The sequence below is a fragment of the Hoplias malabaricus genome, chromosome 10, assembly GCF_029633855.1.
Source record: "Hoplias malabaricus isolate fHopMal1 chromosome 10, fHopMal1.hap1, whole genome shotgun sequence".
Lineage (NCBI taxonomy): Eukaryota > Metazoa > Chordata > Actinopteri > Characiformes > Erythrinidae > Hoplias > Hoplias malabaricus.
This window is the reverse complement of record NC_089809.1, coordinates 38,309,095-38,333,995: the sequence shown is the minus strand read 5'-3', so window position 1 is coordinate 38,333,995 and position 24,901 is coordinate 38,309,095. Positions and strand designations below refer to the sequence as shown.

Here is a 24,901-nt window from a genome sequence, read left to right as displayed (position 1 = left end):
CAAGCTTTTTTTCACTCCCGCTAAAGTCTGTGGGTGTATGTTGTTAAATTCGTGCCACCATTCTGCACCCGTGTGCAGATATTTAGAGCGAGCAGGTTTCTTCAACACACACTACAACCTACACTTCTTGCTCTCCTGTCCTACACGCGATGTCTCTGACCCACAAGCTCGCTCCACACTTACAGCCATTACAATGTGCCTCAGTTTCAGCCAATCAGAAACGTCAAATGACAAAGGTACATTCTGGTTGGATGACTTGGCCATTTAGATTTAAGCATTACACAATCAGCTAGCCCTGTATGTTGATAACTACCTATCTATATAGCATTTACAGTACTTTCTATTACTAATAAAGTAGTTTCTACAGTAGTTGCAGTACCATTTATTGTCGTTGCCAGCACTAATTTACACCATGTACATTGTTTTTAGCATATCAGCTACGCTGCTGACTCTAACGTGGCCAATTCAATGAATATGAAATAAAATGACTGGCTGTGGTGTACTGGTCTGTTGTCGTACAGAGGGCACTGTCAGATTTCCCCCTAACCTCCCACTCGCCAGTATTCGCCTATTTACTGGTCTCTAACCTGTATGTCCTTCCCACTTGGCGGTCAAGCCATCCAATCAGAAATTACCTTTGTCATTTGAAGTTTCTGATTGGCTGAATCTGAGGCACTTTGTAATGGCTGTAAGTGTGGAGCGAGCGCGCGGGTCAGAGACCTTCTTGCTCGCTTGAAATATCCGTGCGTACGCGTGCAGAATTGTGGCACAACAATAATGCCATATGGGTGAGTCAGCGCAGAGCAGGAGGGCGCGCAACCCCCCTCCTGTCTTTTGCTTCGGCACCTGCACGTGGTGAAGACTAGCGGTATCGGTATCAAAACTCCCACCTCTAACACATGGCTTACGGTGTGTGGTTTTAAAGAGTTGCACAGTTGGTACACACTCAAGAGACTGATAAGAGAGAAAAGGTGTGTGTGTTATTGAATGTGGTGGTCCGGTCTGGTCCATAATGGCAAGGCTGATATTTTTGTCCCAGTCCGCCCCTGTTCACAGCGCCTAGTGCACTAGTGTGTGTGTGTGTGTGTGTGTGTGTTCACTGCCAGAGACGGGTTAAACGTGGAAGACAAATAATTGAAAGTTGTTTCATTTCATTTAATTTTATCAACTCTTCTGGGAGCTCCTCGTGAGCGTTTTCATTTTAACTGGAGGAGTTTAGGGCACGGGGACGGAGCAGTAAAGGAGTTTTCACTTTCTAAAAAACACTGGGAAACAAACGAATTTTACATTTCTTAATCCAGCTTCCTGTCTCTTGTTTATAATAAAAATAAAACTCTTGGAAACTGGTTCTAAGCTGGTTTTGAAAGAAATAAAAAGGAGAAGAGCAGGTCTCTCAGCAGCTCTGTCTGAATGTGGATCACGTAAACGTTAAACTCATTCTGTCGGCTCTCGTGTCCTCCTTTTCTGGACCCTCTCACCCCTCACACAACAAAACCAGTTTAAAACCAAAGACATATTCATAAACTGGGCCTGTGGATAATCACTGACTTTTGGAATCAGTTCATGTTTTAATTTAATATTAAGTCTTTATTTAATGCTCTGTTTTTCACTTAAATGAATCATTATTAAAATGAAATCACACTGACGAATGTGAACTGAGCGAGAGGCTGAGAGCACCCTAGGCCTTGGTGAAGGAACAGCACTGTCTCCTCCCTCAACATCCACAGCTGGGGTGTCCTTGAGCAAGACACCTAATGCTCAACTGTGTGTGTGTGTGTGTGTGTGTACTATATAACAAATCCTTTTAACACAAACATTGTGGGGACTTGTGTTTCTATAAACATTGCATTTTAAGGTGGAAACATGTTTTAAGTTAAAGTTAGAGGTACGGTTAAAGTTAAGGTAGTAGTAATAATGGAAAGGTAATGGTAACATCCACAAAATTAAAGTCTAGGTAAAGTCCCCACAAGTCACAAATTGTGTCTGTGTTTGCGTGTGTGTTCACTACCATAACTGGATTAAAACAGAGTAGAGTCCAGCAGAGATGGGTAGTGTAGGTACAATGCAGTGGAAAAGCGCTGTACATGGCCCTCTTGTGGCGAGCAGGAGCGGTGCGCTGGAGTGAAAATGAGGGACGTGGGCGGGACCTGGGCCAGAGCCATTTTGCTAAGTGGGGTGTGTCTGCTGATAAAATAAGGAAGGGAATGACGTCTGGGGGAAACGGACACTGATGATAACACAGACAGGACCAAGCACGAGGAAAACTGGGTCGTAATGACCATCAGGGGGTGGAGCAGTGGGACTCGAGGACTGCGTGTTGTTCTCATATTGCATCCAAGCGAGGAACAGGGCTGAAGAGCTCTCCGTTAGGGAACAGTGTATGGTTCACACTCGCCACCGTCAGCTCTTTACATTCCCTCAGTAACAGAGCACAGAGGAGAAGATCCCGGAGCGGAGGTTCTCCACGAATTAAAAACAGAACAGACATCACAGGACAAGCGCTGCACCCCAAGGCTATACACTGTTCATCATCCTCACTCTCTCTCTCTCTCTCTCTGAGGAGGAGGAAAACATCTCTTTAGCCTTTGACCTTGATGACAATCGTCCCACAGAGGGAACCGATTGGACAGGAGCTGACACTAATGTAATCGCCCCAAGGACACAGCTCAATTACACACACACACACACACACACAAGCAAGCAAGCAAACCTCCCTCTATTTGTGGGATGTGTGTGTGTGTGGAAAACATCCCTCTATTCTGAGACTGATGAGCACATGCTTCCTCTGGGACGTATGAAACGAACTGCCGCTCTTTTAAAACTGCCACTGAACAGCTTAACACACTCCGAGGAGAACACTAAGCGTCCACATGCTCAGCTCTGCTGCAGTTAACCTTCAGCTCCAAATCCACACGATTAACTCTGGTCTCTGAAGAAAGCTGAAAATTTTAAACCCAGAGAAGAACCGACTTGGTCTCCATGAAGAGGCAAACACACACACACACACACTGATGAACACATGCTTCCTCCAAGATGTGGGGAATGAACCAGCGATTCCTTTTCAAACGACTGTTAACACAAAGCCACTAGAGCTCAGCACACTCAGAGGAGAACACTAACACCTGCCGCCCATGCAGCAGCCCAGCAACCAACAAATTAACATAAACAACAACAAAACAGAAGGCTGCAGCTCCTCACAACAGGGAAAATGAGCTGGAACCACTGACTGAAACATCAGCCAGAAGATTAAAACCACTGGCAATGATGTTAATAACATTGGTGATCTGGTTACAGTGCCCCCTGGGGGGTGGGCGGGGTTCAGTGCATAAAACAGCATTTCCTTTTGTTTACTTTGCTGTTTCTTTCGGGTACATGCGTAATTATCCTCCAGACACACACACACACACATACATGCATATATATATATATATATATATATATATATATATTTATATATATATATATATATATATCAACAACACCCTCTACCTCTCATTCTTTCTTTCTTTACCTACCTCTCTATCTCTCCCTATGTCTCCCCCTCTACCTCTCACTCTTTATCACTCTCTACATCTCTCCGTCTCCCCCTCTCTCTCTATCTACTTACCTCTCTCTCACTCTATCTTTACCCAATTCTCACTTTCTCTGCCTACCCCTTTCTCTCTCTACCTACCATCTCTCCCCATCTCTCTCCCTCTCTACATCCCTCCCTCACCCTCTCTGTATCTACCTCTCTCCATCTCTCCCCCTCTCACTCAGTCTCTACTAAGCTCTCTATCTTTCCGTCTCCCCCTCTAAGTACCTACCTCTCTCCCTCTCCCTACCTCCCTCACCCTTTCTCCATCTCTCTCCCTCTCCATCTACCTACCTCTCCCTCTCTCTCCCTCTACCTACCTCTCCCTCCCTCTCTCTACCTACCTATCTCCCTTTCTCTACCTACATCTCTCTCCCTATCTAACCCCTTCTCTCTACCTACCTCTCTTTCTCTCTCCCCACTCACTCACTCTCTCTACTTAGCTCTCTGTATCTCTCCCTCTGTCTCCCCCCTCACTCTATCTCTCTCCCTTTCCCTCTCTCTCTCTCTCTCTCATCCTCTCTCTCCCTCTCTCTGTCTCATCCTCTCTCTCCTTCTCTCTCTGGATTTGGATCCTTGCATCTGGCTGACATCAAAAGAAGGCTGTGTGGGGATGAGGAAGTGTGTGTGTGTGTGTGTATGCATTTGTGTGTGTTGAGACATGTTTAAAAATACATTGACGATCCAGAGGCAAGAGCTTTTGCTATGTCTAGAGCAGAGAAAGAGAGAGGGAGTGAGAGAGAGATAGGGAAAAAGAGAGACACAGGGAAATAGGATAAAGATAGAGGGAAAGTAAAATTGAAAGAGGAAGGGAGAGAGGGAATATAGAGACAGGGAGAGGGAATAAGATAAAAAGAGATAGATAGAGAGGGAGAGAGAGACACACAGGGAAAGAGAGGGAGAGAGAGAGAGACTGAGGCTTACAAAGAGCGCAGTAGAATGAAGGAAAGACAGAAAGTGAGAGATTATTTGTCATTCTGATGGTGCCTCAGCAATCCTGCAGCTGAGTGTTCTGAATTGGGCTGAAGTGAATTGAAAGAGGGAGAGAGAGAGAGAGAGAGAGAGAGGGAGGGTGGGAGGGGGGCAGTGGTGACATGGGTACAGTACAGAGCTCATCAGCAGCTGCAGGCGCCTTCAAAAAGCGGAAAAGGAACTGAGCACTGATATGAAAATCCATAATCCGTGCAGCACAGCGAGAGAAGAACGGATAGAACAGAGATGGGGTTAGAGAGAGACACAGGGAGGGAGAGAGAGAGAGAAAGAAAGAGCGTGAGAGAAGGAGACAGGGAGAGTGAGACGGCGAGAAAGAGAGACAGAAAGAGAGCGTGAGTGTCTCAGTTCTCCTCTGGGCTGTCGTCGGCGCAGTCGGGAACGCGGGGCCTCGTGGGAGTGGAACGTGTCGTGTTGGATAATAGTCTCGACGAAAGCGAGTGTTCAGAGGGAACAAAGTGGAGGAACGCGGCTGTGTGCTGCTCCCCTCACACAGCTGAATCATGGCTTTAATAAGAGGGGGTGTACACAGACAGGTGGAGAGACAGACAGCCAGGTCTATGGACGTACTAGGGGTACTAACAGATGGAGTGGATTGGTTGGTGGATGCTGTGGATGGACTGAATGGTGTTACAGTCATGGCCAAAAGTGTGGGCATCCCTGAATTTTTCCCAGACGTTTTGTTATCCACATGTTTATTTCCTTTGTGTGTATTGGAACAACACAAAAACCAAGAAAAAAATACAACAAAATTGATAAAATTTCATGCAAAACTCAAAAAAAAAAAATGATTGGCAACCTCAACTTTTATTTGGAGGCACACCCTTTGGAAAATATAACTGCAATCAATCGCTTCCTTTTACCATCAACAAGCTTCTTACGCCTCTCAACTGGAGCTTTGGACCACTTTTCTTTTTCAGACTGCTCCAGGTCTCTCTTATTTGAAGTGTGCCTTCTCCCTACCATTTTAAAGATCTCTCCACAGGTGTTCAGTGGGATTTAGCTCTGGACTCATTGCTGGTCACTTCACAACTCTCCAGTGCTTTGTTTCCCTCCATTTCTGGGTGCTTTCTGAAGTATCTTTGAGGTCATTGTCTTGCTGGAAGACCCATGACCTATAGGACGCAAACCCAGCTTTCTGACACTGGGCCCCACATCGCGACCCAAAACCCTTTGGTAATCTTCAGATTTCATGATGCACACAGCCAAGAGACAGAGGCAGCACAACAACCTCAAAAAATATGTGAACCTCCACCATATTTGACTGTAGGTACTGTGTTCTTTTATTTTTGTTTTCGGTAAAGAGAATGATGTGCTTTAATAAAGCTATATCTTGGTCTCATCTGTCCACAAGATGTTTCCCCAAAAGCATTTCGGCTTATGTACATTTTGGCAAACTGCAGTCTAGCTTTTTTATGTCTCTGTGTCAGCAGTGGGGTTCTCCTGGATCTCCTGCCATGGTATTTAATGTCATTCAAATATTGACGGATAGTTCACGCTGACTCTGATGCACACTGAGCCTGCAGGAGAGCTTGAATTTCTTTGGAACTTGATTGGGGCTGTTTATCCACCATCCGGACTTTCCTTTCATCAATTTTTCTCTTCCGTCCATGTCCAGGGAGATTAGCTACAGTGCCATAGGTTGTAAACTTCTTGTTTTTATTGTGCACCTTAGACAAAGGAGGCGGCACGGTGGCACAGCAGGTAGGTGTCGCAGTCACACAACTCCAGGGACCTGGAGGTTGTGGGTTCGATTCCCGCTCTGGGTGACTGTCTGTGAGGAGTTGGTGTGTTCTCCCTGTGTTTGCGTGGGTTTCCTCCAGGTGCTCCGGTTTCCTCCCACAGTCCTGTGAATGTGTAACTGTGTGTGTTGCCCTGTGAAGGACTGGCGCCCCCTCCAGGGTGTGTTCCCGCCTTGCGCCCCTGAATTGGATAAGCGGTTACAGATAATGAATGAATGAATGACAGCAGACAAAGGAACATCACGATCTGGAGATGGACTTGAGATTGTTGATATTTTTCCACAATTTTGGTCCTCAGACAGCTTTTGAGTTTTGCATGAAATTATATCACTATGAATTTTTTTTCTGTTTTTTGAGTTGTTCCAATACACACAAAGGAAATAAACATGTGTAAAACAAAATGTGTAATTTCAGTAGCTTTCTGGGAGAAATACTTCATTTTCTGGAAAGATTTCAGGGGTGTAGGTCGAGGGTGTCCAAGTCCGGCCCCTGGCCAAATGTGGCCTGCTGTAAGATTTTAATTGGCCCGCGTCTTCACTTTAAAGAATACATCATTAGTGGCCTGCTGGCACTTGGCAGTTTTTTCTTTGACCTGGCGGTGGCAGCAGTGCGCTAATGTAGAGGATACTACACCACTGTGTTAATGAACTCAGCTAAACTTAAACGCCATTTATTTCTCTGTACCAGCAAAGTAATTCACAGAATGACATTTGGTGATGGCTGCAGCAAAAAATACAAAGTTGACAGTGAGAACTGGTGATTTCAAAAGAGGAAAATAAATTTGAAAAATGAAATTCAGTAGATAATAAATTAAAAAAATATTTTCTAAATGTGTTTTTCATATGTTGAATACACTGTTATAAATAAGTGCGGCTCGGTGGAGCAGCAGGCAGTGTCTCAGTCACACAGCTCCATGATCCTGGAGGTTGTGGGTTCGAGTCACACTCCGGGTGACTGTCTGTGAAGAGTGTGGTGTGTTCTCCCTGTGTCTGTGTGGGATTCCTCCGGGTGACTGTCTGTGAGGAGTGTGGTGTGTTCTCCCTGTGTCTGCGTGAGTTTCCTCCGGGTGTGTGTTGCCCCTTCCAGGGTGTTTTCCCCCTTGCGCCCAATGATTCTAGGTAGGCACTGGACCCACCGCCGCCCTGAACTGGATAAGGGTTACAGAAAATGAATGAATGAATGATATAAATAACTTATGCATGATATACTTGGAAAGAGAGGCTGGCCCTTAAGAATTTTGATATGATCCAGTTCAGTCCCCTTTGAGAAAAGTTTGGAGACCCCTGCTGTAGGTGAATGAACTGATAGATGGAAAGATGCTATGGAAGGACAGACGAAAATAGTGACACTATCCACCTTTACCCACACAACACACACGTCTGTGAGGTGCTCCTACAGCAGGGGTCATGAATAGGTGGCCCGCGGTCCAGGTCCGGAGTCAGACACTGTCCTATCCGTAATTTAAACATAGTGTTTAAAAATAATAAAAGCTCTTTTGGGACACTTTCCGGACGACAGAGCTGTGTGAGGTCAAACCAGAAACTTTAATAATTTAACTTTAACGATTACCGTTTGAAACATTCTCCTAACGCTCAACATGGATTCTGTTTATGGATAAAGTCCCGCCCTTCAGCAATAAGAGCCAATCAGATCGCTGGTTATGGAAAGCAGTAAAGTTATTAGGGACTTTATGTAAAAAATGTTTATTTTTCAAAATCATTGTTTTATTTGTAAATTTTAATTGAAATGAGAAAAAGCCTTTTTATTTGAGTATTTGTTATTTCTAACTATTTATAAATCTTTTGGAAATATGTTGAAATGTAACTGAAAGTGTAATTTGATTTGACATTCAGTTGTTAACGATATAAAATGATGCTATAACTATGAGGCTACTTCAATGTACAGGATACAGCACTGATCATATGCAGGTTATACATTACGCTCCGGACTGTGGCTTGAGAAATGTTCTTAATGAATTTAAACTAATTAGCCCTAGTCTACAGGATCAGTGGAGCTAAGAGGATAGATAGATAGATAAAAGAGAGGATGATGGTATTTTTAAGCATACTGTGTGATAAATGAGATTAACAATGCTCCATTGCCTCTGATCAGTTAACTCACTGTGTGTGTGTGAGAGAGAGAGAGAGAGAATGATAGAGGAAGAGTTACAAGAGGGGCAAAGTGAAGGGGAGGTAGAAATACAGAATCAGTGCTTGAGGAAGATAAAAGGAGGGGGGAAGAAAGGAGAGGAAGATAGAAAGAGGCAGATAAGAGAGAGCGACAGAAAGAGAGGGAGAAAAAGAGAGCAAGAGAAAGAGCAAGAAAGAGAGAGAGAAAGACAGAGAGAGATGGTTCAGGACGTGCTTTGTTATGTTTCAGCATAAAGCCTGACTCTAGTGAGCAGAATGCCAAGTCCCTGTATTCTGATGTCTGCGTACAAGCGTGTGTGTGTGTGTGAGCTCCAGGCTGTTGTATTGTACTGTATTCTGACGGTACACACTCACACTGTACTCCTGAGGCTAAGTGATGAATCATTCTTATCTAAAACACGATCGCAAAACGCACACGGGCTGCAGTTTTAATTTTAAACCACATTAATCCTCATTGTTTAAACCCAGTGTCCACCCTGTATCTAAAAATGTTCAATTCAATATATTTTTATACAGAAAAGCAGTCTAATATTGTTGAACAGCTCCAGTGATAACTCACTGCTTCTGCTCTGAGCTGAGAGTGATTGATAGTGGTGTTACCATAGCAACACAAACAATGCAGCGTCAGTGGTAGAGGGCTAGCGCTAGTGCTAGTTAAAACCCCCTGCTGCGGATGAGAACTGAGATAAAAACTACAGTTTTTAAAAAAAAAAAAAAAAAAAAGTTATCCATCCATCCATTATCTGTAGCCGCTTATCCAATTTAGGGTCGCGGGGGGTCCAGAGCCTACCTGGAATCATCGGGCGCAAGGCAGGAATACACCCTGGAGGGGACGCCAGTCCTTCACAGGGCAACACAGACACACACACTCACACCTATGGACACTTTCGAGTCGCCAATCCACCTGCAACATGTGTTTTTGGACTGTGGGAGGAAACCGGAGCACCCGGAGGAAACCCACGCGGACACGGGGAGAACACACTAACTCCTCACAGACAGTCACCCGGAGCGGGAATCGAACCTACAACCTTCAGGTTCCTGGAGCTGTGTGACTGCGACACTACCTGCTGCGCCACCGTGCCGCCCTTAAAGAGTTATATAATTGTTTAATTTAAGGTTTGAAAGATTACATTCAATACAATTTACACAAATGGAATTTCATAACCCTGAGAGCAAGACCACGATTGGTCACTGAGCAAAGCTGGAGGTCCATTGGCGTTTTTCCTTTGTAAATTAGATTAGTAATGAATATGTATACAGCACAATGCCCATTATTGCATCTCGCACAGCTGGTAACATTTGTAGTAGTAGTAGTAAATTTCCCAGAATAAATGACTCAGTTTGAGGAGATTAGTTATATCTCGTACACAGGACACTAATCTGAGCTCTCTGATGGAGGACTAGCAGTGGCCTACAGTCAGTGGGGACCTTTTTAAGCCAGTGGACCGATATATGCTCGCTGTCTGGGAAGGCTGAAGACATTCCTTTTGAGTTCTGATCTATTTCTCTTTGAATACTCCTTCAGCATCAGCAGTTTTTTCCACAGTTAAAAAACAATTTTGCAATTTTCAACATAATGGAACCTTTGCACCAGATCTGAAATCATGGGAAAATGATTGAAGTTGATTACCTAAATAGGAATTATAATTAATTTATCATTTTTCTGTAAGCACTGTAACTGAATGCCACACTGAACCCGCCCCAGTCTCCAGAACAACACAGGAATTCAGCAGTGTTTCTGAAGCTCACTGGGGGAGTTTGCGGATCTTCTTTTGGGATTATTTTTTCTTTACAGTTAGTGAGTTGTTGTTCTTTAAGCTTTCGATTCCACCATGAACAATACGAGCCGTTCAGTCGCCGTCTTCCTATTCATTCTTTTGGGCTGTAATCATGACAGCTGCGCTCTGATTGGTCGGTATGATTTAAACGCATTCACAAAACTCAGAAAATAGAACAGGTTCTAATTCAGAATCTGACACAGTTTCAGACTCAGTGTGAAAAGGCCTTAAGCCTGCTCCAGGAATCAGAACACAGCACGACCCAAGCTACAAAGTGTTCACATTTCATGCAATCACATGTTCTCACCAGAGAGGTCGCCAACTCCCAAACTTGCTGAACTTACACATTTAGGACTTGTGAAAATGGTTAGACAATAACACACTGTTTTTAACAAGCCCTAAGAAGCAATAAGACACATTTACGTTGTAATATGAAGTCAGATGAAGGCTCAAGGTCAAATCCGTACTCATATATTGGGCGACACAGTGGCTTGGAGGTGAGTATGTTTGCCTCCCAGCACTGGGCTCTTGGGTTCAAGTCCCATCTGAATTTCCATGTTCTCCCCTTGTCTGAGTGGGTTTCCTCCCACAGTCCAAACACAGGGTAGGTTAATTGGCTTCTCTTAACTTTAACTGTCCTGGTGTGAGTGAGTGACTGTGTGTGTGAATTATGGTCTGTATGTGTGGGAGTGAATGTGTGTTCTTCCAGATATGAATTGGTTCTCTGTCCTGGGTGAAACCCCCTAGTGCCCAGTGCGTTCTCCAGGTGGACGGTTGTTCCTGGTCGAGAGTATGCTGTGAGTGTTTGGCTGTCACTTCTTGTCAGTGTGTGTGTGGATTTAATGTTTATTTGAATGCTTCGTAAACACATTAGACTCATTTCGAGCACAAACCGACTAGAGAGGAACAAATGGGGAGGAAACACCATCTTAATTGAATATACAAAATGTTGTGATTACAATCATGAACGTCGCCTTTATGGAGACAGAGGAGTTGTGGATTTCTGCTCACTCTGAAAACACAGCTGACACAGAAATGAAATCATGATGTACATCTCTCCAAAACCTTGTTTAGTGAAGTTTATTCGTGGTTAATTTAGCTTTTTTACTGCACAACAACGAAACAAACTCAGTTGTGTTTAGGACATTCAGTGCTCCATCAACTGAACTTCATCAAACTAAACTATTGTCAAAGAGAGGAATATATCCTTGTCTCTTTGGTACAGTACAAATTCAGACAAGACCTAAAACCAAGGTCCTGACTCTCTGAGCTCAAAAGATCCTGAGGCATTTCCTGGAAAAGTGTCCGGTGTGACCCTGGTGTCCAGCTAAATTTACATTAACATTTACATTTAAGGCATTTAGGAGATGCTCTAATCCAGAGCGACTTTCACTGAGTTTCACAGTTTACTCCGAAAATATCCTCAGCTAGTTTGTGTCAAACTAGTGTCCAAAGCACACCTTAATCCTGAGTGCTGTCAGATAAAATATATCAGTGTGAATAACAAGATGGACAACGTTCATAATCATCTTAGTCTTAATTTTAAAAGTTTCCATCATTTGTTACTGCATTCGGTGTTTTAAGGACTTTTATTTTGACACATGGCACAGAGAGAGAGAATAGAGGTAGTTAAATGTGACATTCACAACTGTAATCGACATCAGTATCTAGAGGAAATTCCCACTGCAGTCAGTTTGTGCTGGAAACCACTCTAATGTGTTTACGAAGCCCCAGTGTCTATAAATAGTAAAAAAACAAAGTGTCTCCATCTAGTATGCTAGGCTTTCTCTTTCTGCTCAAAAGAGAGAGGCTGCGTCTCAATTCAGGGGCTGCATTCTTCGAAAGACACATTTTTAGACCGATTACGTCACAGTGGCACGACTAGACCGTCCTATTTTGGAGGCTCCCTCATGTGGCCGACAAATGCGTCCTTTTCCCAAGAAACAAAAAATGCAACAGGACTGTCCTTCACCAGCCGAGATATCCCATGGTTCATTGTGTGCTGCGGGGATTTCTGAATATTTCGACTTCAGCAGAGGAGTGAACCGGGTTTAAACGCACTGGACTCAACTTTAAATCATTGTTGATACAAATATTAGGAAGAAAAAATATTTAAATGTTTCCTTTGTTTAAGGAGCAAGGAGCAGTGTATTAAACTGTGGGGAAATGTAGTGTTTGTCGGTGAATGAACCCTTTTATCTCTCATTTATCTCCCGTGGTGTTAAACGACACTGGTCTGAGGTAAATACACAGCGACTGAGGCAGAAAACATAGTAATTATTTCTGTAAAATATTGTTTATAGGAGAGTGCTATTGAGATCTGTTCACTTCAGAAAGCTGCCGTGGATAATAACATAGCTTTTGCATTTTACATAATGATTGCTGTTTATTTTAAAGATTACCGTTATGTGTACTGTGTGTTACAACTGCGAGGAGCACGCTGGAGAAAAGAGACAGACAAGGAGCAGAGAGAGAATTTTTGTTTTTTTAATTAATAAAGTTCAGTAAACTACTCCAATATCTGCCACAAGCCACAAAGTTGCTATAACAGCAAACGCAATCTGTTTCAAACTATGATTTTTCTATTTAAGATGTTTTCTGTGAAATCCACTATACCAAAACACTTTAATCTCCAGCTGTAATAAACTGAGAAAAAACAATTAAATGAAAGTTTCTGGCTCCGCCTTAAAGGCGCAGGAGCCTCAGGAGCGAACAGGAGCTGGGTTTTTGTGACAGTAACAGCAGTCAAACAGGAAATCCGCTGTAGACTTTCCCATTTCGGTTTAGCCTTCGAAAGACAAACCTCCGTAGACAGCATCCTTCGAAGGATGTAGCCCCTGAATTAAGATAGAGCTAGAGACTTCCAAATGTTAAAAAAAAAAAACTCATGAAAAGAGGACTTTGCTCTATTCCTGCTCCATAGGTGGGTAACATTGATTTATTGTTGCTGTAGTCTAAATTCAGGAGAGCGCTTACTGCATGAAAGTAAACGCAGAGCGAAAGTGCTACAAAACTAAACAGCTAGAGTTACACATGAGTTTCTGTGGGAATTCAAACAGTGAATAAACACTTACAATTTACACTTCAGACACCAACAAGATACAGTCGCTTCTTACTCACACACACCGCTCCACCTTAAAAGATAGTCGCTTCTTACTCACACACCCAGCTCCACCTTAAACGATACAGTGGCTTCTTACTCACACACACCGCTCCACCTTAAAAGATACAGTGGCTTCTTACTCACACACACTGCTCCACCTTAAAAGATAGTGGCTTCTTACTCACACACACCGCTCCACCTTAAAAGATAGTCGCTTCTTACTCACACACCCAGCTCCACCTTAAAAGATAGTCGCTTCTTACTCACACACCCAGCTCCACCTTAAACGATAGTCGCTTCTTACTCACACACCCAGCTCCACCTTAAACGATACAGTGGCTTCTTACTCACACACACCGCTCCACCTTAAAAGATACAGTGGCTTCTTACTCACACACACTGCTCCACCTTAAAAGATACAGTGGCTTCTTACTCACACACACCGCTCCACCTTAAAAGATACAGTGGCTTCTTACTCACACACACCGCTCCACCTTAAAAGATAGTCGCTTCTTACTCACACACACCGCTCCACCTTAAAAGATAGTCGCTTCTTACTCACACACACCGCTCCACCTTAAAAGATACAGTGGCTTCTTACTCACACACACCGCTCCACCTTAAAAGATACAGTGGCTTCTTACTCACACACACCGCTCCACCTTAAAAGATACAGTGGCTTCTTACTCACACACACCGCTCCACCTTAAAAGATACAGTGGCTTCTTACTCACACACACCGCTCCACCTTAAAAGATAGTGGCTTCTTACTCACACACACCGCTCCACCTTAAAAGATACAGTGGCTTCTTACTCACACACACCGCTCCACCTTAAAAGATAGTCGCTTCTTACTCACACACACCGCTCCACCTTAAACGATAGTCGCTTCTTACTCACACACACCGCTCCACCTTAAACGATAGTCGCTTCTTACTCACACACACCGCTCCACCTTAAAAGATAGTGGCTTCTTACTCACACACACCGCTCCACCTTAAAAGATAGTGGCTTCTTACTCACACACACCGCTCCACCTTAAAAGATAGTCGCTTCTTACTCACACCCCGCTCCACCTTAAAAGATAGTCGCTTCTTACTCACACACACCGCTCCACATTAAAAGATACAGTCGCTTCTTACTCACACACACCGCTCCACCTTAAAAGACACAGCACTTTTGAACATAAATTAAGCAGAGTGAACTGCAGTTTCACACCATTGTAGACATTTCCTTTAAATGGGGAGATTGCTAATCTCTCCTATGCTGTTTTATTTTTATTTTGTTTATTAAATGTTAGTAGTCAAATACATTGCTTCTCTACAGAGTGTCTGTAAGATCGCTTCACTTAAAAAAGACATCAAACTTTTAAATATCCATGCTTTACACTCACAGACTACAGTTTGTCTTAATGTGTGATCAACTAAGAGCAGAGTACAGTACTAATCCTTTTATAAATGCAAGACGACCTGATGTACGTGCTCCTGAAAAAGACATGTCTTCAGTCAGCGTTGGGTTCGGAGTGACGACTCTCTCTGGACAATCAGCGCTCTGCAAGGTTTACACGCTACGGTTTAGTCCCTACTCGACTCGCTCTGAGAACAGCGACTAAACAAGCACCCGCTTCCCTGGTGGAGGAGAGGAAAAGCTGAGCAGAGTCAACTCAAGTAGGGACCATGGAGCCACGGTAGAAACACACCATTAGTGTTCTCCTCCAAGCGTGTTGAGCTGTTAATTTTGATTTTGTTAGCAGCAGTTTAAAGAGAAGAGGTAGCTGGTTGGCAAAGGCTAATGTGTCTTAACAAAACACAAAACTTATTTTGAAATGCTCAATAATGTAAACGAATAGCAACAAAAACAAATATTCTGAATAATTAATCCATCCTTATAGATGTTTCCCCCCCTCCTCTTTCCCCCACTATGTCATTCATCCCACCGTCCTCCTGCACAGAACTGTTGTGCAGGGAGATGATGGCGTGCAGTAATCCAGCCCACTGTGGACTGTTTATGTCTCTCTCTTCCTAATCCGTGTGGTGTGGAGGGATGTGTGGAAAGCGAGCCTGTCTCTCTCCGTCTCCTTTCCTCCTCTATCTGTCTTTTCCACCCCATCTCTCCTGGCACATGGTCTGATTTTGACTCTCTCTCTCTCTTTCTCTAATGAGTGGTTCAGAGTCTTCCCCATAGGACTCGCACACTCGTAGAAGATCCCGCATGACACAGCACAGAGAGAGAGAGAGAGAGAGAGAGAATAGGAGAAATATGAAGTGAGTAATGTAAGACAAATGTATTAATAGCTGATAGAAGGGCTGGACGATAATTAAATATCAATATATATTACAATATAAAATGTTGCAATAACAATGATATGATTTTAAACCCATTTTCAATATTTCAGTTTACATTATTTACAGCATCAATCGCTGACTGAGGGTCATTACAGACCGCTGTCATCAGTTCACTGCCCTCAATTTTCAAGTTCGTTTAAAAAACATAATAATATTGACGAAGCCAAGAGGTTGTTGTTTGATGGTGATGTCGTGTTGCGTTCAGTTCTTGGCAGTTTTTTTCTGTTATTTTTTACTGTTCACATTGATATTGGAATTATATCGCGTAGACCGAACTTAATAAATATAATGTGATATAAATTTTGGCCGTATCGTCCAGCCCTAATGGCTAGTACACGTCATTTCCAATTGTGGAAAAAAGTAAAAGGAAAACCATCACAGAATCCTCAAATTCAGTATTATACCCCACTCTCTCTCTCTTTCTGTCTATGTGTGTGTGTGTGTGTGTGTGTGTATTCACTGCTACAATTGGGTTAATGCAGAGGCACAGTTTGGTTGGGGTTAGGGCTTGCACGGTGCTCTTTTTTATTTAAACTATTGACCTAAAACTAGATAAAAATGGCTGTAGTTTTCCCCACTAAAGCTAACAGTAATTAATTGATAAAAATTAGACTAAAACTCATTTTATTAAGTGAATGCAAAAGTAAAATATGAAGTAAACTTAAACATTATGCTGGGTTGAGTCTCAAAAGTATGAATTGTAGTCCATGTAATGGCCACTCAATGCAAGAAATGTGTGTGTGTGTGTGTGTGTGTGTGTGTGAGAGAGAGAGATGTCCCCAGGATATTCTAAATCATGACCAGCATGGAGATATCTGGCTGCTTTCCAAATACAACAATACTATCCTTCCTTTTCCAAAACACTGTAGTTTTTTTTTTTTTAAAGCAAAAGTAAAGGAGGTCAAAGCTGGTTCTTTAGTCATCTGAGGTCAGGGTTAGAGCTGGGGTCAGTGCACAGCTCACAGTCGTACAGAAGACCCACAGAGTCTCAAAGAAATGCACAAAGCAGGAATACAAACTGTCGTGTGTGGGTGTGCATGCAATATCAACATGCCTGAGAGATCTAATCAAAAACCACTTTATCTCTCTCTCTTTTCCCTCAGGATTCCTGAAGCTTCACATCCAGTTTTCTTCTAGAAACTTGCATCTCAAGAAGACAGGATGACAGATGTGTGACACAAGCAGTGTCCGAGTGTATGCGTAGATTCAGGCAAGCACTTGAATTAATGTCCTCAGAACTGTGTACAGCTTTTGCCACAAAGCATTACCCGTATTAGGGACATCCATTCTGACTAACCATGAAATTCGAGGACCCGTAAGGGAAAATGAAGGGTTAATCGTGGTGCAAGAAAATGCAAAAACAGCAGGAAAATGCAAAAACAGCAGGAATAAATGTAGAGCGGTAGGCTTTTAGCTTTAGGTGACGGCGCTATTGTTGCAGGAACACTGGGGTAACACAGAGAAATTAATATATACTTAGTGTTTGGTGTTGGATGAATAATGGAGAGTCTGAAAAGAGAAATACTAAATGTTTAGAGCTAAATTATGTGTGGATCCAGAGCAATGCAGGAACACACCCTGGACAGGGCAACAGTCCATCAAAAGGCATCACACACACACACACACACTCACTCATATGGTTATTCATCAAACTGCAGCATAGTTCAGCCATGAAAACCATCACTGATTTTCCTGCTCTCAGTTGCTCTCTCACGGGTTTGATTCCAGTTGTGCATCGCTATCGAAGAGGTTTGGTTCATCTACTTTTTAGATTACTTAAATGTACTCATAAAGCCACACTTTCCCGATCTTCCAATTAAAATGGAATCATTTGGTCCCCACACAGAGAGCAAAACACAAACCGAAAAACACAACTCAGCAAATTGTCAGTGAGGTGTCGACACGCAGATTTCCGTGGGATGAAGTGTATCATTAACAAACAAAGAAGCAGCAGAAAGCATCCAAACTTTACTACAAGCAGCTGAGCTCTGTGCCTCTGCGCAATTACAAAACATTTACAGTCAGCTTCATGAATTCCATCGCTGCAATATAGTACTGAACTAGTGTAGCTTTGAAGCTAACCAATGCTAAATGTGCTGCAGAAAAACGAGTCAAAAATATTTCACTTACTCATTACAAAACGAAGCAGTTCCTCCTCAGGCAGCTGAAAAGCGTGACTATGACGTTTTGCAGCACTGCACTCACTGTGAAAACACAGCCATGTGCATTTGTTTATGACTAAAATGAGCATTTTCACGCATCGTAATCCTAAGCGCCGGCTCCAGAGGGTTAAATGACATTGTGCTAGAAAGTAATGCAGGAACGGATGAAACATGATTTTCGTCTGAAAAAATCTCCAAAACCCATGATGAAAAAGTCTATTAGGGTGAAAGCTAGCATAGGCCTCTTCTGTGACATGTCAATACCCCTGCAACCTTTTGAATAATGCTCAGCACGTTTGTAGGAGAACATTAAATTCCAGATCTTTTTCTTTGGCAAAGATGCAGCCCGGCTGACGCAAGGCATGCTTTTGATTCTATTAACCAACTGGTCTCTACACCATCATTTGTTCCTAATGGTACTACCGGACCCCAGGGACACAATCGGCCTCTATACCAACTTTTGTCCCAGCAGCATGACTTGATCCCACTGAAAATAATTGCTTCTTGTACCATTACACGATTCCAGTGGCACTACTTGATCCTGGTTACACTACTTGGACACTATACTATTTAGTACCTTTACCACCTTTTGGGACTAATGAAACCAATTGACCCTTGTGACCCTAATTTGTCTCTATACTATACATTAGTTCCAATGTCACCACTTAATCTCAGGAACACACCTTGGTCCCTCTACCACAGAGGGACCATTTTTAAATGGCAGCCCTTGATCCGACTGAAACTGCTTGGTCCCTATGTCATTAGGTCCCATTGACAACACTCGAGCCCAGTGACACTATGAACCCTATATCATAATTTGGATTGATTTGCCACCAGTTGTTCCCAGTGACACTACTGAGTTGATACACTAGTTTGAGTTACACTACTTGGCCATATACCGTTTGGTCCTAATGGCGCCAGTCAATCACAGAGGCACCATTTGGTCCCTATACCAATTGTTCCCAATGCCACCAATAGATCCTAGTGACTCTACTTGATCTTAAACAGTGACACCATTTGATCCCTATACCATCATTTGTGTCAGTATGGCACCACTTGAGAGACTTATCTATACCAACATTGGCACCATATGATAATGATAACGCTAATGTGCAATCATTTGTCATTGTGCAATGTTTACCGAAATGTGAAACACCCATGGCATGCACCCAGGGAGCAGTTGTGGGTTCGGTGCCTTGCTCAAGGGCCCCTCAGCCGTGGATTGAAGAGGAGGACAGTGCTGTTCCTTCACTCCCAAAGCCCAATGAACTTTCAGCCCCAAGCCTTCTGCTCTAACCTTTAGACCACGGCTGCCCATATGACCTCAGCAGTGGGGCAGGGAGGATGTTTCTACATCCCTGGGGCAGTCTCAGGGTTAAGTGCTGCACTCATGGACACAGTAGCCCACTGCTGAGATCAGAGAAGGTCATTAGCTTGTGCAGCCTTCTGGTCCAGCGTGCCCCTGCTCTGAATCCAAAGCTATTTCAAAGTGTTCCCCTGCTCTTTCTCATCATTATTCTCTTTTCCACTTTTCTTGCCTTCATCCTCCTCTCCTGTCCATCCTGCTCTTCGCCAATCCCTCTTCTCATCTATAATAGGTCTGCTTTCCTCTTTCCTATTCCTCTCGCTCTTCTCCACATATCGCTCCATCACCTCTTTGATGTTCGTCTGCAGAGCAATTACTGCCTGCCAGCCCCTTCTCTCTCTCTCTCTCTCTCTCTCTCTCTCTCTCTCTGATACACAAATCTACCACACACATTCAGATATCATTTAGGGTCCATTAGAGTGCATTAAAACTCATAGAAGCCATACATCATCTCTCTGCAAGTATAGTATCTATCCATTGCTCTCTCTCTCTCTCGCGCTCTCTCTTTTTCCGCATGCTGAAGCATATAATAGCGTATGAATGGAGATTGCATTTGATCATAATTGGGTTTCCATCTCCGAGGCAGAGCCGACAGAGAGCGTTTCAGAGCCAAGCCTTTTACACACATGCACCCAGATACTGGCCAAAGCAGCGCTTCAGTTCTGCTCTCTTGCAGCTGATCTGAGAGCAGTTTGGCACTTTCCCATGCAACATTTAAGCCCAGGAAAGCGAGGCATCGCGACCCGTGGTGTAGCAGAATGTGTAGTAGCACTGCACCAACTACTTACCCGCCACAACCTGGAGGCGCTTCTCCGTCTCCTCTCCTCTCCTTTTATCCGAGCTCCCGGTTCGCACTCCTCTCCCTCACGCAGCCGCCTTCTCTCCTTTCATCTCTGCATCCCTCTCTCTCACCCTGTCCCTCTCTCTCTCTTCCTCCATCTGTCCCTCAGATCTGTTTCTCTCTGCCTTGCTCTCTCTCTGAAGAAAAACAGTGAGCACCAGTCGTGTGCTGGTCAGTGTGTGTGTGTGTGTGTGTGTGTGTGTGTGTCAGCACGTCAAACACATGCTGGTGCAGGGCTTTAGCTCCGCATGGCACAGTCAGACCTCATCTGATATTCATGCAGACCCCACCAACCACCACCCCCCCTTTCTCTCTCTCTCTCTCACACACACACACACACACTCCCACTCCATCTCTCTTTCCCTTAAAGCTACAGTAACTTCAATGCAGTGCTCGCACCAAGCTTGAGGAGGGAGTAATTTACCAGTTTCTGAAAAAAAAAAAAAAGGGGTGGGTTTGAGGGTGGGGGGTTCGCTGATGAGAAAATTGCAGCAGATTAGTGAGACTGACAGGGCAAAAAGGCTTTACAGACACGAGCGAGCACATCCTGATGAAGTACAGTACAGGAAATGGATTAAGTGCACGGCAAGTCTGTAAACAAGACAAACATTTACCCATGAATCAAGCAATTAATTTATCCATAAATCAAGCAATTAACCAGCTATTAGTTGGTAAGAGTCAGCCCTAATTGTGTCTGTAAATTGTCTGTGGTTATGTCTTTTACTGAACAAGTGTCGACTGTTTGCTTCTACATTTACGGCTCGTGTACATCTACATTAATCATCCACATTATTAAGAACGCCAATCTTGTCCTCACAGCTAGACTCAAATATAATATGTCCTCCCTCTTCTCCACAATGGAACACAGTTCTGTTTCTTAATGAAACGTCTGTGACCTGCTTTGGTCCAAACCCCACGAGCCCCACAGCAGTGTTCTCCCACTGTGTAAACAGCCCCTGTTCAGAACGCCCGCTTTCAGCACCTGTTCCTTTAAATGATAATGAGCCACTCGATGTTCACCCCGACCCCGAGCGCACAGCAGTGAGGAGCAAGGAGCAGAAGCTCTGGTTTTTAGCCTCTCTCTTTAGCCTTGGTTCTCTTTCTTCTCCATTTTAACTCTGTTCTCTTATCTCTCCGCGCTCTTTGTGTCTGATTTGCTGAGTTTAACCTCGTCTTTGCGCTCTCACATAAATACAGGTCCAGCACTGTGATTGGACAGACTCAGATGAGGGGGCGGGGCGATTCTAAAGTCTCTGTAGTTGACGCCAGAAGCGAAGCAGTATCAGAGATCTGACCGGGGGGTCTTGTTTCACAGTGTGTGAGTTGGAGGGCTCCAGATCTACACAGTAATGTGCACATGCACCAAACAATTGAGTCCATATCAGCCTACAGACGTTTATATTATCAGTTCTATTAATTGTGTGACTGATTAGTAAAGGTTTTTTCCATCTTCTCGCCTGATGACTGGATGATAAGGTCACTGAAGGATGGATATTTTTGGTTGGAGAACAGTAGTGACACTCAAAAACTCCAGTATATGATCCACGCGGTGTGACAGTGATGTGCGAATCGAGTAGCTGCTCCCGTCTGTTACTTTCACCAAGATTTCTGATACAGTGTGAATCCACCATAAACATCACTGACATCCGTCATTAAAAAGACATTACCCAAGGTCCCCATGGAAAAATAATCCCGGGCTTTAACCTTCATTACCTTAACCACAGGTCTAGATCACACACGTCGTTCTTACAAGCAAACTGGGCCTGACCGCTAGGTCCGTTGTCCAGCCCAGGAGAAGTAAGTGATTGGCGGATCGGAAAGAGACAGACTCTATTAGCACTGCACCTGTAACTCAATCTGCCACAAGGTCACGAGTGAGCCACGTGGTGCATCCTCAGAGCGGGTGATATTTCACCTGGATGATGGGGTGAGGGACACAGGTAACTGTGACCTCAGGAAAAGAGCATCACACAAATGCAATCAAACGAAGGTGTTCTGCTGACAGGGGTCATCTGTACAGTGTGGGGTCTGGAAATGTGTGTCCAGGCTCAGTGAGCTTGATGGGCTTGTGGTACACACACTGTCCACTCTCTCAGCTCCACTGGCCAAACAGGAGAACTTGTGTGTGGTGGATGTAGTCCCCTTTCCCCTTGTGCTCAGGAAACTCACAGAGCAGGTCTGATGTGGGCAGTGGATCATTCTCAGGGCTGCAGTGAGTGTGTTGAGCTGATATGAGTGGATCAGAGACAGCAGTGCTGCTGGGTTTTTTTAAACTCAGTGTCCACTCACTGCCCACTGCTTGGTAACTATTCTACTTGCCGTTCTACTGGTTCTGGAAGCGGGTTCTTGTTTAGTGGCTGTTCTCTCGTGGTTCAGAGCGAGATGAGTAGGGACTAAACCGTGGCGTGTAAACCTTGCAGAGCGCTGATTGTCCAGAGAGAGTTGTCACTCTACGCCACGCAACGCAGACGACCAGCACCAACTCTCCATCTGTAAAATCTCCAGCTGCAGCAGAGATCACGTTTGTTTTTATCCGACTCACGATGGCAGCTCGTAAAATTACGCCGTGGTCTTTTGAAGAGGTTCAAACGCTCCTCGGATCGGTGGCCGACGAAAGAATCCAGTGAGAGCTGGACACTGCAACAAGGAAGGAACAAACTCTACTGATCTGTCTGAACTGATGACGGAGCTGTGTTCAGTCCCAAACAACAACAACACGCCAATAAACAATGAGAAAACACCGCTTAACATTTCCGCCGCTGTTGTTGTGGTTTCCAAAGCCCACTGTTCTCGTTAGAGGCGACACTGGATACAGTTGGTCCACCTTGTAGATGTAAAGTCAGAGACAGTAGCTCATCTGTCGCTGCACAGTGTGTGTCGCTCGTCCTCTAACCCTTCATCAGTGACACAGGACTCTGTCAGCTGGATGTTTTTGGTCGGTGGACTGTTCTCAGTCCAGACACTGAGGGGTTTAAAAACTCCAGCAGCACTGCTGTGTCTGATCCACTCACACCAGAGTCCGTGGGCAAGACTCCCAATACTGCACTGACCCACTTGTGGGACATAAATCGTCACATGCACTGGAGAACTGCATCGGTTTATTATTATTACTCATCAAATAATACATTTCTATTTATAGTTTTAAGTATGACTTTAAATAAATGATTCAAAATCTACTATTTAACATCAACATATCCTTAGTAACATACACAAATTTGTTTGTCTGTGTGTGTGTGTGTGTGTGTGACTAGTAGACTAATACAAAATTCCTTCTCTCTCCTCACACATAATGCAAGACCTTAAGAGAGAGAGACACAGTGAGGGAGATACTGTGTGTGTGTGTGTGTGCGCGCGCATGTAGACTAGCACAGACATCCTACTCTCTAGTGACACATAATGCAAGTGAGAGAGACACGGAGAGAGAGAGAGAGAGAGAGAGAGAGAACCTTACCATGTAATAACACATAATACAAGACAGTGAGAGAGAAAGAGGGACAAAAGAAGGATGTGTGTGTGTGTGTTTTGGTGTCAGATCACATAGCTTCACAGGCCAAACAAAATGTGACTACTAAAGTTTTTGCTGGTTCTCGCTTGTTTACCAGCGTTAGGATCTCCACACCCACTCCATTTTGTTCCATGTGGCAGATAAACACACACACACACACACACAGACACACACATGTTTAACACATGAACACACAGAGGCCTTGGACACAGCCCTTGAAACTGTGGGCTGTTGTCTGTGTGACAACAATAGCGCAGTCTCATGTGTGACGTTTACTCTTTAATAAATGATACATCATAAATGTGTAATGGGGAGGAGTGAGTGGATGAGTAACTCGGGTACGGTGCGCTGTTTGGGACAAAATGAAAACTGCATCTACAAACAGAGCCAACACACAGTGGCTGTGCATCCGAACGTCCTAATGATCCTGAACTCAACCAGGGTCACTGTTCTCCACAACAGCTCTCCTAATCTTCACTACAGTCTCTTTGAGAATATAATAACGGCCTAATCCATTCGCGTTCATCCTCTCATCCTCCTCCATCATCTGAGTCAATGAACCATCACAATAATGTGAAACATGTGTATCATATAAGATATAATCAATCATTCATTCACTGTCTATAAACCTTATCCGGTTCAGGGTGGGTCCGGAGCCTACCCGGAATCACTGGGTTAAGTACAGGAACAAACCCTGGAGAGGGTACCAGTCCTTCACAGGGTGACACGCATTCACTCACACCTACAGACACTGAGTCTCCAATCCACCTACCAACGTGTGATTTTGGAGCGTGGGAGGAAATCTACACAGACAAAGGGAGAACACACCACACTACTTACAGACAGTCACTTGGAGGAAACCCATGCAGACACAGGGAGAACACAACACACTCCTCACAGACAGTCACCCGGAGGAAACCCACGCTGACACAGGGAGAACACATCACACTCCTCACAGGCAGTCACCCGGAGGAAACCCACGCAGACGCAGGGCGAACACATCACACTCCTCACAGACAGTCACCCGGAGGAAACCCACGCAGACGCAGGGCGAACACATCACACTCCTCACAGACAGTCACCCGGAGGAAACCCACGCAGACACAGGGAAAACACACCACACTCCTCACAGACAGTCACCCGGAGGAAACCCACGCAGACGCAGGGTGAACACACCACACTCCTCACAGACAGTCACCCGGAGGAAACCCACGCAGACACGGGGAGAAAACACCATACTCCTCACAGGCAGTCACCCGGAGCGGGACTCGAACCCACAACCTCCAGGACCCTGCAGCTGTGACAGAGACACTACCTGCTGCTCCACTGTGCTGCCCTTTATTAA

General features: G+C 44.2%; 1 protein-coding gene across 3 annotated transcripts in view; it reads right to left on the bottom strand.

Annotated features, from left to right (window-relative positions):
• Positions 1 to 20,190, bottom strand: part of srcin1b (SRC kinase signaling inhibitor 1b) — a 106,471-nt gene extending 86,281 nt beyond the window's left edge. For all 3 annotated transcript variants that reach the window (XM_066682658.1, XM_066682659.1, XM_066682660.1), the window contains exon 1: positions 19,999 to 20,190. The gene's annotated coding sequence lies outside the window, so the exon portion shown is untranslated. The remainder of the gene's footprint in view (positions 1 to 19,998) is intronic.
• Positions 20,191 to 24,901: the final 4,711 nt, after the last annotated feature.